At 41.4% G+C, this 9,718-nt stretch overlaps 1 non-coding gene across 1 annotated transcript; it reads right to left on the minus strand.

Annotated features, from left to right (window-relative positions):
- Positions 1-9,611: 9,611 nt before the first annotated feature.
- On the minus strand, positions 9,612-9,718 carry LOC145955350 (small nucleolar RNA R71). The gene has a single exon (XR_014431964.1). It is a non-coding gene; the product is annotated as a small nucleolar RNA R71 (small nucleolar RNA).

Consider the following 9,718-nt stretch of genomic DNA (forward strand, 5'->3'; position numbering starts at 1 on the left):
GAAGACGGTGTTCCGTCCCATGATGAGGATCAGCCACCACAGGTGGAAGCTGAGCCTGGCAGGGAGCCTGAAGCGGAGCTGAAGCCGTTTTCACCTTTTGAGCAATTGATGATCAACAAGATTGATGCGGTCATGGAAATGTCAAGGAGACATGAATCTTTGTTTTCTGGGATTCTTGACAGGTTTGATGACCTGGATCATGAAGTGAGGCTGCTCAAGACTCACCTTGGCATACCGGAGGATGAGGATTGATCTTTGTTGTGTTTCTGTTTAGTTTTAATTAGGAGTTTAAATTCTGGTTTTGAACAATTAATTTCGGTTTGGTTGTAATGATTTCAATTTCTGAACAATTTTAATGCTTTCTGTTGATTGAACAATTAAATTCTGATGAATTTGGAGTTTATTTTGCTAATATGATGGCTTGATTGTGGTTCCAAATTATGATTTGGAAAGCTGGTGCTGAAATGCTCTGTTTTGTGAGCATATGTGTTGATATTTTGGTTTTGATTTTGCTGGTTGAAATGCTCTGTTTTTGATATTGTGGTAATGTTTTTCTTGGCTTGACTTGTTCTGAGTTGTGGATCATTGGTGCACAAATGATTCAATTTGGATTGCTGAACCAAAGTTTTTTTGACTTGGTTATTGCTGGATATACTTTGTACATGGCTTATAATTATGAAACTTGGCTTACTTTGTTTTTGATAATGCCAAAGGGGGAGAAAAGGTTGTGCAGGTTGTATATGTTGGAATTAGGCACAACGGCTAAGAAGTTTGAAGCACACAATTGCATTGAGTTGATGTAATGTGAATCATGGGTTGTCATCATCAAAAAGGGGGAGATTGTTGAGCTTAGGAGAGCTTGAAGCCTAAAGGAGTTTTGATGATCACAACATAAGTGTACAACAACAACTTACAACTTGGAAGCACAAAAACAAAGTCAAAGAAAAGTCAAGAAAATGCTATGTAATGGAGCTATGTAATAGAGTTTAGAAACTAAGTTGTTTTGAATGAGTTTTTATATTGTGTGTACTTAGTATGCTTTGTGCATAAGCAAATTCTATATCTAAACTAAGTAGAGAGTATATGATGATGAATTAAGAAGATTAGAAACTTATTTTGAGGTATAAAATTAAGTTTTAAAAATTAACTCAAAATAATCGATTATCGTTAAATATAATCGATTATTCCAGCAACAGACAAAATGGGATGCCTTGCTGCAATAATCGATTATTTGCCAAAATAATCGATTATCCAGCAAAATAATCGATTATATTGTTCTTGGTTGGTTTCCAGAAAACCTGAAGAACAAAATAATCGATTATTCTTTAAAATAATCGATTATCTGCTCTGAGACTTTTATAAATAGCTTGAACTTTTTGAAACTTCAGACATTGAGTTAGAACTGATAATCAAACTATGGAAAGCGTTTTGTGGAGTCTTTGTGACCATCTTGGAGAGTTTTCTTTGTGAAATCCAAGAGTGAAAACGTTGTGAACAACTTTGTTAGAAGATCATCATCATCATATTCTTGAAAGGGGAAGATAAAAGATTTGCTTCAAGAATTCCAGGTGAATTCGTTCCTTTGTTCTTTGTGAATCTTTGTAAAATCTTGAGAAGGGTTTCTCAAGTGGTAAGGTTTCTTGTAGTGGGTTTCTACAAGGGGTGCTTCCTTGGGGTCAAGAAAGTGGTTATCTTTAGTGTTGAAGTATATGCATGTGTGTGTGCTTGTAAACCTTCTTGCTTAAGATAGTGGAACAAATCTTAATCAGGTGTTGATTAAGACTGGATGTAGGTCACATGTGGAGTGGCTGAACCAGTATAAAAGACTTGTGCAATATTCTTCTACCTTATCTTTTACTTTGAGTAATTGCTTGATTGAACATTAAAGAAGATAATTCTTGATTAACATGTGTGTGTGAAAATTGTTGGTTTAAATCTGAATTAGAACATTATATTTGAACCTCACAATTTTGTAATCAAGAAAGCATATTGCATTCATACTTTCATAATAAGTCTTTAAGGGAGCTTCATTTGAAAAATTCAGTCTTAGAAAAGTTTAAGTGAAATAAAGATCCTAAATACTCTGATAATTTTTAAAAGGTCATAGAATCCAATTCACCCCCCCTCTTGGATTGTGCCATTCTTTTCTAACACCCTTGACCTTGGAAAAGAATAAAAGTACCCAGGAGAAATGCGCGAGACCCCTCAGCATGAAGCTCGGCCGAATACCCCTTCGGCCCAAAGCTTAGCCGAAGCCAATCTTCGGTCACAAGCTAGGCCGAACCCCCCTTCGGCATTATGCTTGGCCGAAAACCTACAAGAGGGACAGCACGGGGAACACGTGGCAAATTAGATATTTGTTATACAATAATTATCATGCCTAATTAAAAGAGGTTAAGGTTAACCCAAGTAATACCCTTTTCCCAAGACAGAAGGCCCACCAGGCCCAGACATGTCACTATAAATACACAGGTGATGGGACATAAATGAGGTACCTTTTATCCAATATATAAGCCTTTACTACTCTGTACCGAACACTTACTTGATTGTCGGAGTGCCTTTGCAGGTACCTTCCCACCACTTGAGGATACTATTCGGGCGACACCGAGGACTCTGAAGACCGTCAGGGAGAAGCAACAGGAGGAGTGTTTCTATACAGGAACATTTTGGCGCCCACCGTGGGGCCGAAACCAAAACGATTCTCGACCCTGAAGCAAGATGGTAGCAACAAGGAGCCAGCAAGAGAACGCAGCAACCCACCCCTTCGGGATGCCCCGAGATACCATCAGTCAGCAAGCCAACCAGAATGAGGAAGGAATGGAAGAATCGTATGTCGACCGGTCCCAACAACCCAACCCGTCGTCGGCCCTCGAGCAACTAAAAGCCGAAATGATGGAACTCAAGAGGCTTCAAGAAAAGGACGCCCACAAGCTGTCGATCCTGGGAAGGGAGAATGCCGAACTCAGAAGCGACAACCGGTCGTGGCATCCGTCTCATGAAACCCTCAACAATCAATCAACCCGAGATCAGGGTGAGTCATCGGGATGGTACAAGGAGAATAGGGTCCCTCGGCCACCGGGCGGAGCAACGACGACGACGCAAGATCAACAACAGCGACAGGGAAGAACGCCCTTTACTCTGAACATTGCAGGAGCTAGATTACCCGACAACTGGAAGAACCTAGCTCTCGAGAGGTATGACGGAACTAGCGACCCGGAGGAACATCTTGACGCCATCGTCACGCAAGTCGGCCTGTACACCGATGACGATGCTGTTATGTGCAAGGTGTTCCCCACTTCACTGAAGGGACCGGCGTTAAACTGGTTCACACGACTCCCGCCTAGATCGGTTGACTCATTTACGACCATATCATCTCGGTTCGTAATACAATTCGTCACAAACCGTCCTCACCAAATCACCTCGATTGCGTTGGTTAACATTCGTCAAGAGAAAAAAGAGCCCCTCAGGACATTCCTGGAAAGGTTCAGAAAAATGACCTTGTCCATCCGAGACCTGGACCCCGCGGTGGCGATGCACTACCTCACCGCGACACTGAGGCCGGGTCCTTTCGTAAAAAGCTTATGTAAAAAGCCACCCAAAGACTTGGATGACCTGAGGCAGAGAGCCACAAAGTACATGCAGATGGAAGAACTAGCCGAGTTCAGAAGTCAGAACCGATCCGACCTCTTCCTCGAAAAGAAAGAATCCGAGAAGGAGCACCCTCAAAAACCTCGTCTTCGAGATGCTTTTGACTGGGAGAGGAACAATAGGGGACCCTGACACGCTCAATATACGCCGTTCAATGCTAGCAGGACCAAGGTGTTAGAGCAGGCTTTGGCCACTGAAGTTCTTACCGTACCCCACCGAGCCATGACCCCGCCTCATGTGGACAAGTCCAAAACATGCCAGTTCCACAGAAACCGGGGGCACACCATGGAGGAGTGTACTGCTTGTAGACCCCTAAAATTGTCCGGGTCGGAAATAAGACTCAAAGACTCTCGAAGACCGAAAGAAAGTCAGCCGGAAGGACTCCTGGAAGACCCTAGGATGATTCTTTGTAGGTCTAGAAGTCTTAGAGTAGCTTAGAATAAGGGTGTGCGAGGATTGGAGCTCAATACACCCTCCCAGAGGTTCAGTACGGCCGTACTGAGCCATTTGAACTGCAATACGGCCGTAGTGAACTCAATACGGTCGTACTGAAGTTTTTGAACTTCAGTACGGCCGTACCAAATTCAATACGGCCGTACTGTAGTTCAAAAAAACTCAGTACGGGCCGTAGTGAAATCAATACGGCCGTACTGAATTTTTTGAACTTCAGTACGGCCGTACCAAATTCAATACGGCCGTACCAAATTCAATACGGCCGTACTGTAGTTCAAAAACCCAGTACGGGCCGTATTGACCTCCCAGGCCGTATTGCGCCTCAATCCTATAAATAGGACGTCATTTGCACGTCCTCCCACACTTTTTACACATTCCTCAACCCTCCTACTGAGTATTCTTGGGTTTCTGAGCTTTTCTCTGCCCTAGATATCTCTCCGGGAGCCGATCCGACAAAGTTCTTGAGTCATGAGCCATTAGCTTGAGATTCGAACAAGTCGAAGGGAAATCTCTTTGATTTCCATAGTAAAAATTTGTCTTTAGGGGAAAGGAGCGAGCGGACGTGTAGTGGGAAGGAGCGCCAAAAAGCCTCCTAACGTTGTTCTGATATATATAAAAGCCCGCTTCGGAGGTTTCTTTCTAAATCCTTTCTTTTACCGCTTTTATTGATTTTTGATTGTCGCATTGCATGTTTAGAGCTTTCATCATGTAAATATTTAATCTATAATCGTTTCTAATAAATAGGGGTAATTTAGTAATTTTACATTGTTATTTATGAAATAATCCGTCATAGGGAACCCGAAAGGGGCGTTGTGGGGTGCTAACACCTTCCTCGCACGTAATCGACTCCCTTACCCGACTCTGGTTGTAATGACCAAGGTTGATTTATGAAAATCAATTGCCTTATATCTTTTTCCAATGTTTTGTGTAAAATATTGGTGGCGACTCCAAGAACCCTTCTTTTTACGAAAACCGCTAATCTATGGAGGGTCCTGTTTGGGATTAACATAGGTTGGTGAGAATCATTTAATAAGTATTGTTAGTTCGATGAGGTCTCAGTTTGAGAATAAGTCGCTCTAACAATCCATCATTTTTCCAAAATCTAATAAGAGTCCAACCATCGTCGCGAATGCCAACGTCCGTTTCGGTGGGTGGCGACAGATGGCGACTCCACTGGGGAAGCCTCGAGAGTCAGTCCCATTTAGTGATGGATTGTTTCTAAAATAATAGTTTAAAATTACTTCATTACCCCTCGCTTGTATGATAACATGTTTTACCTAGTTGGCTTCAATAACTGTTGGATGTTTAAATTTTTGCAATTGTTTGAAATATAAACTGCACACGAACCTTTGCACACAACAGTTCCCTCTATACCCGGGGGCATGAGTGGAAAGCCATAGGGAGTGGATGTTAGTACGGCCGGTTGTCGAATGGGTCTATAGGTGCCCGTAGACCGTTGTCGGAAAGCATCACTCAAGGTGATAACCATGAACTCAAGTCCGATAGTGCGTTGGAACTTTCCATCGACTTACGACGAGAGGGATTGGGTCCCTATAATGGGGGCACCTTGGGGGCCTTAGACTAGTGAGAACAGTTAGAACCTCCTTGAATATGCACTTTTCTGCAGGATACCCCTACCTCGTGATTCGCTCGTGACTGTTCGTGGATGAGTGAATTGTTTGTGCATTGTTTATGTGACATTGTTTGAGCATACATTGCATTCTTTAAACATACAACATTCCCTTTTTTTAGAATAAAATAAATAGGAATAAGAATCTTCCATTACATGGTGTTAACATCTACCTTCATCACATTCATATAGGTAGTTTCCATTTTCACCCAAAAAATACAAAAAAAACAAAATACCCAAAAAAGAAAAGATTATTTATCCAAACCAAGCAATATCATGCATCATCTTAGGAACATCCTGAAAACATGATAATGCTTAGTTGAAAAAAAAAATACAATGCATGCATATTCAACGCCATCATCTCATATCATGCATTCTTATCGTAGATCATGGAGGGATCTAGGGGAGTGCAAGGGCAGTTGAAGAAAGTGGACTTCTTATTATACCGTGCTGAGAGGTTGGATCACCTCTGTTCTTTGATGCCACGTGAGGCTCGTGTTGAGTTCGAGAAATTATATGGACGAGTCCTCGATTTGATGAAGATATGTGTGGATCCGGCCTTTCTGAGAGCATTGGTTCACTTTTGGAGTCCCGATCTACATTGCTTCGAGTTCCCCCAGTTTGACTTAGTTACTACTCTCGAGGAGTACGAGCTCATGCTGCGATGGCCCAAATCAGCAGGGGTCTATGTCTTTCATGGTAATTATGTGGCCGCGGAGAGGGTCGCTACTCAAGTCAAACTACCATCACGATCATCTGTCTTAGTGGGGAACGGCAGTATCAAAGGTTGGAAGCTCGCTATGATCGAGGATCACCTTTCTTCCTTAGCTGGTGAGGGAGATTGGTCAGCTTTCAACAAGACTCTAGCGTTAGCTGTGTTTGGGACAATCCTATTCCCCTTTCACGCTAACACAGTGGACCATGCCGCTATGGATGCTTTCTTCGCATGGGACGTGCACATGAAGAGTCCCGTGCCTGCCATTCTTGCCGACACCTTGCTTTCTGTCAACATGTCTCAGCAGAAGCAAGGGAAGATTATCCGATGTTGCACCTCCTTATTATATGTGTGGAGCATCACACACTTCTATGCCTCTAGTCACATGGGGACTTTGCCCGATCCGTTGAGGAATTTTTCAAAGATCCCCGTATGCCGCCGTTATGCTTCCGAATGGAAGGAAGAGATGGAACAGTGGAGCATTGAGTACTTCACATGGGTTTGTCCTTGGTTCCGTCCGAGCAATGTATTGATGAGATGCGGCAGTTACCCAAGCATACCCTTGATGGGCCTCAGAGGTTGCATAGCTTATTCACCTAGATTGGCTATGAGACAACTTATGAGGACTCAGATTGTTCCTACCAAAGAGGAGCTTGGAGGATTGTGTTTCTCCTTTGATTCCGAGCATCAGAGGGACATGCACGCTGTCATTAGAGCGTGGGAGAGACCAATCTACGAGGAAGATCGAGAGCTTGGAAAGCCTCGGGTATCCGTCTCCACCGACTACGAGATTTGGAGGAGCGAGAGGGGGGTGCCCCAACCATCCACCTCTTGCGCAACCGCAGTCACAAGGAGGGTGCTACAAGAACAAGTCGATGCCTTGACCAAGAAGCTGGAAATCATGGGAGCTCAGATGAGAGTTCTTGAAGAGAAAAACGAAGAATCCAGTTTCGCCATTGACGGTCTACAAAGGCAGTGCAAGAAAAAAGACCATGAGATAGAGCGGCTCAAGGACGAGTGTGCTAACCTTAATGAGAAGGCTACTCGGGCATCCAAAATGCCAAAGGTCGAACCGAGTAGTCAACTCCAAGATGTTGACGCAAAGATAGCACACCTTGAAGCCGAGTACGTGATGTTGTGTATTTTACTCATATTTTAGCACTTTAATTCACAAGAATTCATAGCATAATCATGCATATCTTTCATGTTTTTAATAAATTTTTATATCATTTTCCTATTTTATGCTTTTCTTGGTATGTGTTGTGTTTTCTCTGAGCAGGATCAAGATTTAAGAATTAAAGAGGAAATGCTGAGCTACAGGGAAAATCACGGCCGTGATTCTAAATCACGCCCGTGATTCACCATAGAAAATCACGGCCGTGATTCCCAATCACACCCGTGAACGCCACTGACCCTTCATAGATGTGCTCCAGAGAAGATCACGGTCGTGATTCTCAGTCACGGCCGTGATTCACTTCGCGTCCCAGCTTTTTAAGTTTTATGTTTTATTTTTTATTTTATCTTTGTAATTTTTATCTTGGTAGTTTTACCTTTTTACCCTTTTAGGTTATAAATTAGATTAGGTTAGCCTAGAACGGGAATTTTTTCCTGGAGAGAGTTTTTAGTTTTTGACACTTGGAGAAGGTTGGGCGCCTGTGCCATCGACTCTAAGGTTTGCTTTTCTTCTATTCTTTTTTCTTGGAGAACTACTATGAACTCCTGTGAGTAGTTTCCCTTTTTCTGGGATCAGGGCTTAGCCTCTGAGAACCTCTTTATTAATGCATTATTCAGTTTCTTAAATTTATTCCAATTCTTGATCTGTTCTTTTATATTTTATATATGAACTTTAATATTATTGTTTTCATAATAACATTAATTAAGGATGAACTGAGAGGAGAACTTGATTATAATTATGATAAACAATTAATCTTAATTTTCATAATCATAGATAATTAGGGATGAACTGAGAGGAGAACCTAATTATCGGAACCTAAAGGAACAGACTTGAGTGTTAAATCACGAGAGTAGATTTAAGCTTTCGAGGAGCAATAGATTAACAAAGATCTTAATGGGCTTAATTGAACGTAATTACTACGAGAGTAGAGATTAATTTTAATTAAACACATCCTCGTAGCCTGAGAAGGTGCAAGGATTAAATTAGGTTAAGACTACCTTCAAGATGGAATAGAATTAATTAATGAAAATAATAATTCAATAATGTTGGAACCCTTTGTGCGAACCCTAGATTCCAGGAAATCTCCTTATCTTATCTTAAAGTTTTATCTTATTCATTAATTGCATTACTATCTCTTTTACCATCGAATCTGATCTTATCATCTCAAAACAAAAATTCCATCTGTTTTAAAATTCAAATTAAAATACTAGTAATTCTAGGTCAAACACGTAGTCCCTGTGATTCGATATTTATTACTTGACGACAACCGTACACTTGCGGTTTTCCACACATCAAGTTTTTGGCGCCGTTGCCGGGGACTACGTCTCTTGATTTAAATTACAATTATTTTAATTCGAATTTTTTTTTAAAAATAAAAAATAAAAAAATAAAAAAATAAAAATAAAAAAATAAAAAATAAAATTAAATAAATAAATAATTTTTTTTTTTTTTAGTGTTTACTTCTCCAATTCAGATTTCACGGGTCACTTTCTTTTTTTTTTTGCAGTGCCTTAGGGTTAATGCAAAAGAGATCTCTACGTCTTGGGAAACCAACACCACTTGATCCTGAGATTGAAAGAACTCTCCTGAGAAGGAAAAGAAACCTTTCTAGAGAATTTGACATGGCTGCACAACGAGATAATTTACCGCTTCGGGACTACTCTGCACCCATAGCTCGTGGGATACCTGGAGGGGAGATGCAAACTGGAGCTACTGTACCAGCTTCTCTGGTGAATATGCTCAAACAGAACACCTTTGGAGGACTACCATCAGAAGATCCTAATGACCACTTAGAGGGGTTCTTGGAAATCTGTGAGACCCAGCAATTTGATGATGAAGTTTCTGATGGAATGCGACTCCGCTTATTCTCACTCACCTTGAGAGATAAGGCAAAGGTGTGGCTAAGAACAGTGCCTAGAGAAAAGATAGCAACTTGGGAATTATGTGAAAGAGCTTTTCTAGAGAAATTCTTTCCTCCTTCTAAAACTAAAGAATTGAGGAAGAAAATCACTAATTTTCAACAAGGCACTGGAGAGACTATTTATGAAGCATGGGAGCGGTTCAAAGGATATCTTCAAGCATGCCCACAACATGGCTT

Source organism: Cajanus cajan, chromosome 2, assembly GCF_000230855.2.
Source record: "Cajanus cajan strain Asha chromosome 2, NIPB_CcT2T_4, whole genome shotgun sequence".
Lineage (NCBI taxonomy): Eukaryota > Viridiplantae > Streptophyta > Magnoliopsida > Fabales > Fabaceae > Cajanus > Cajanus cajan.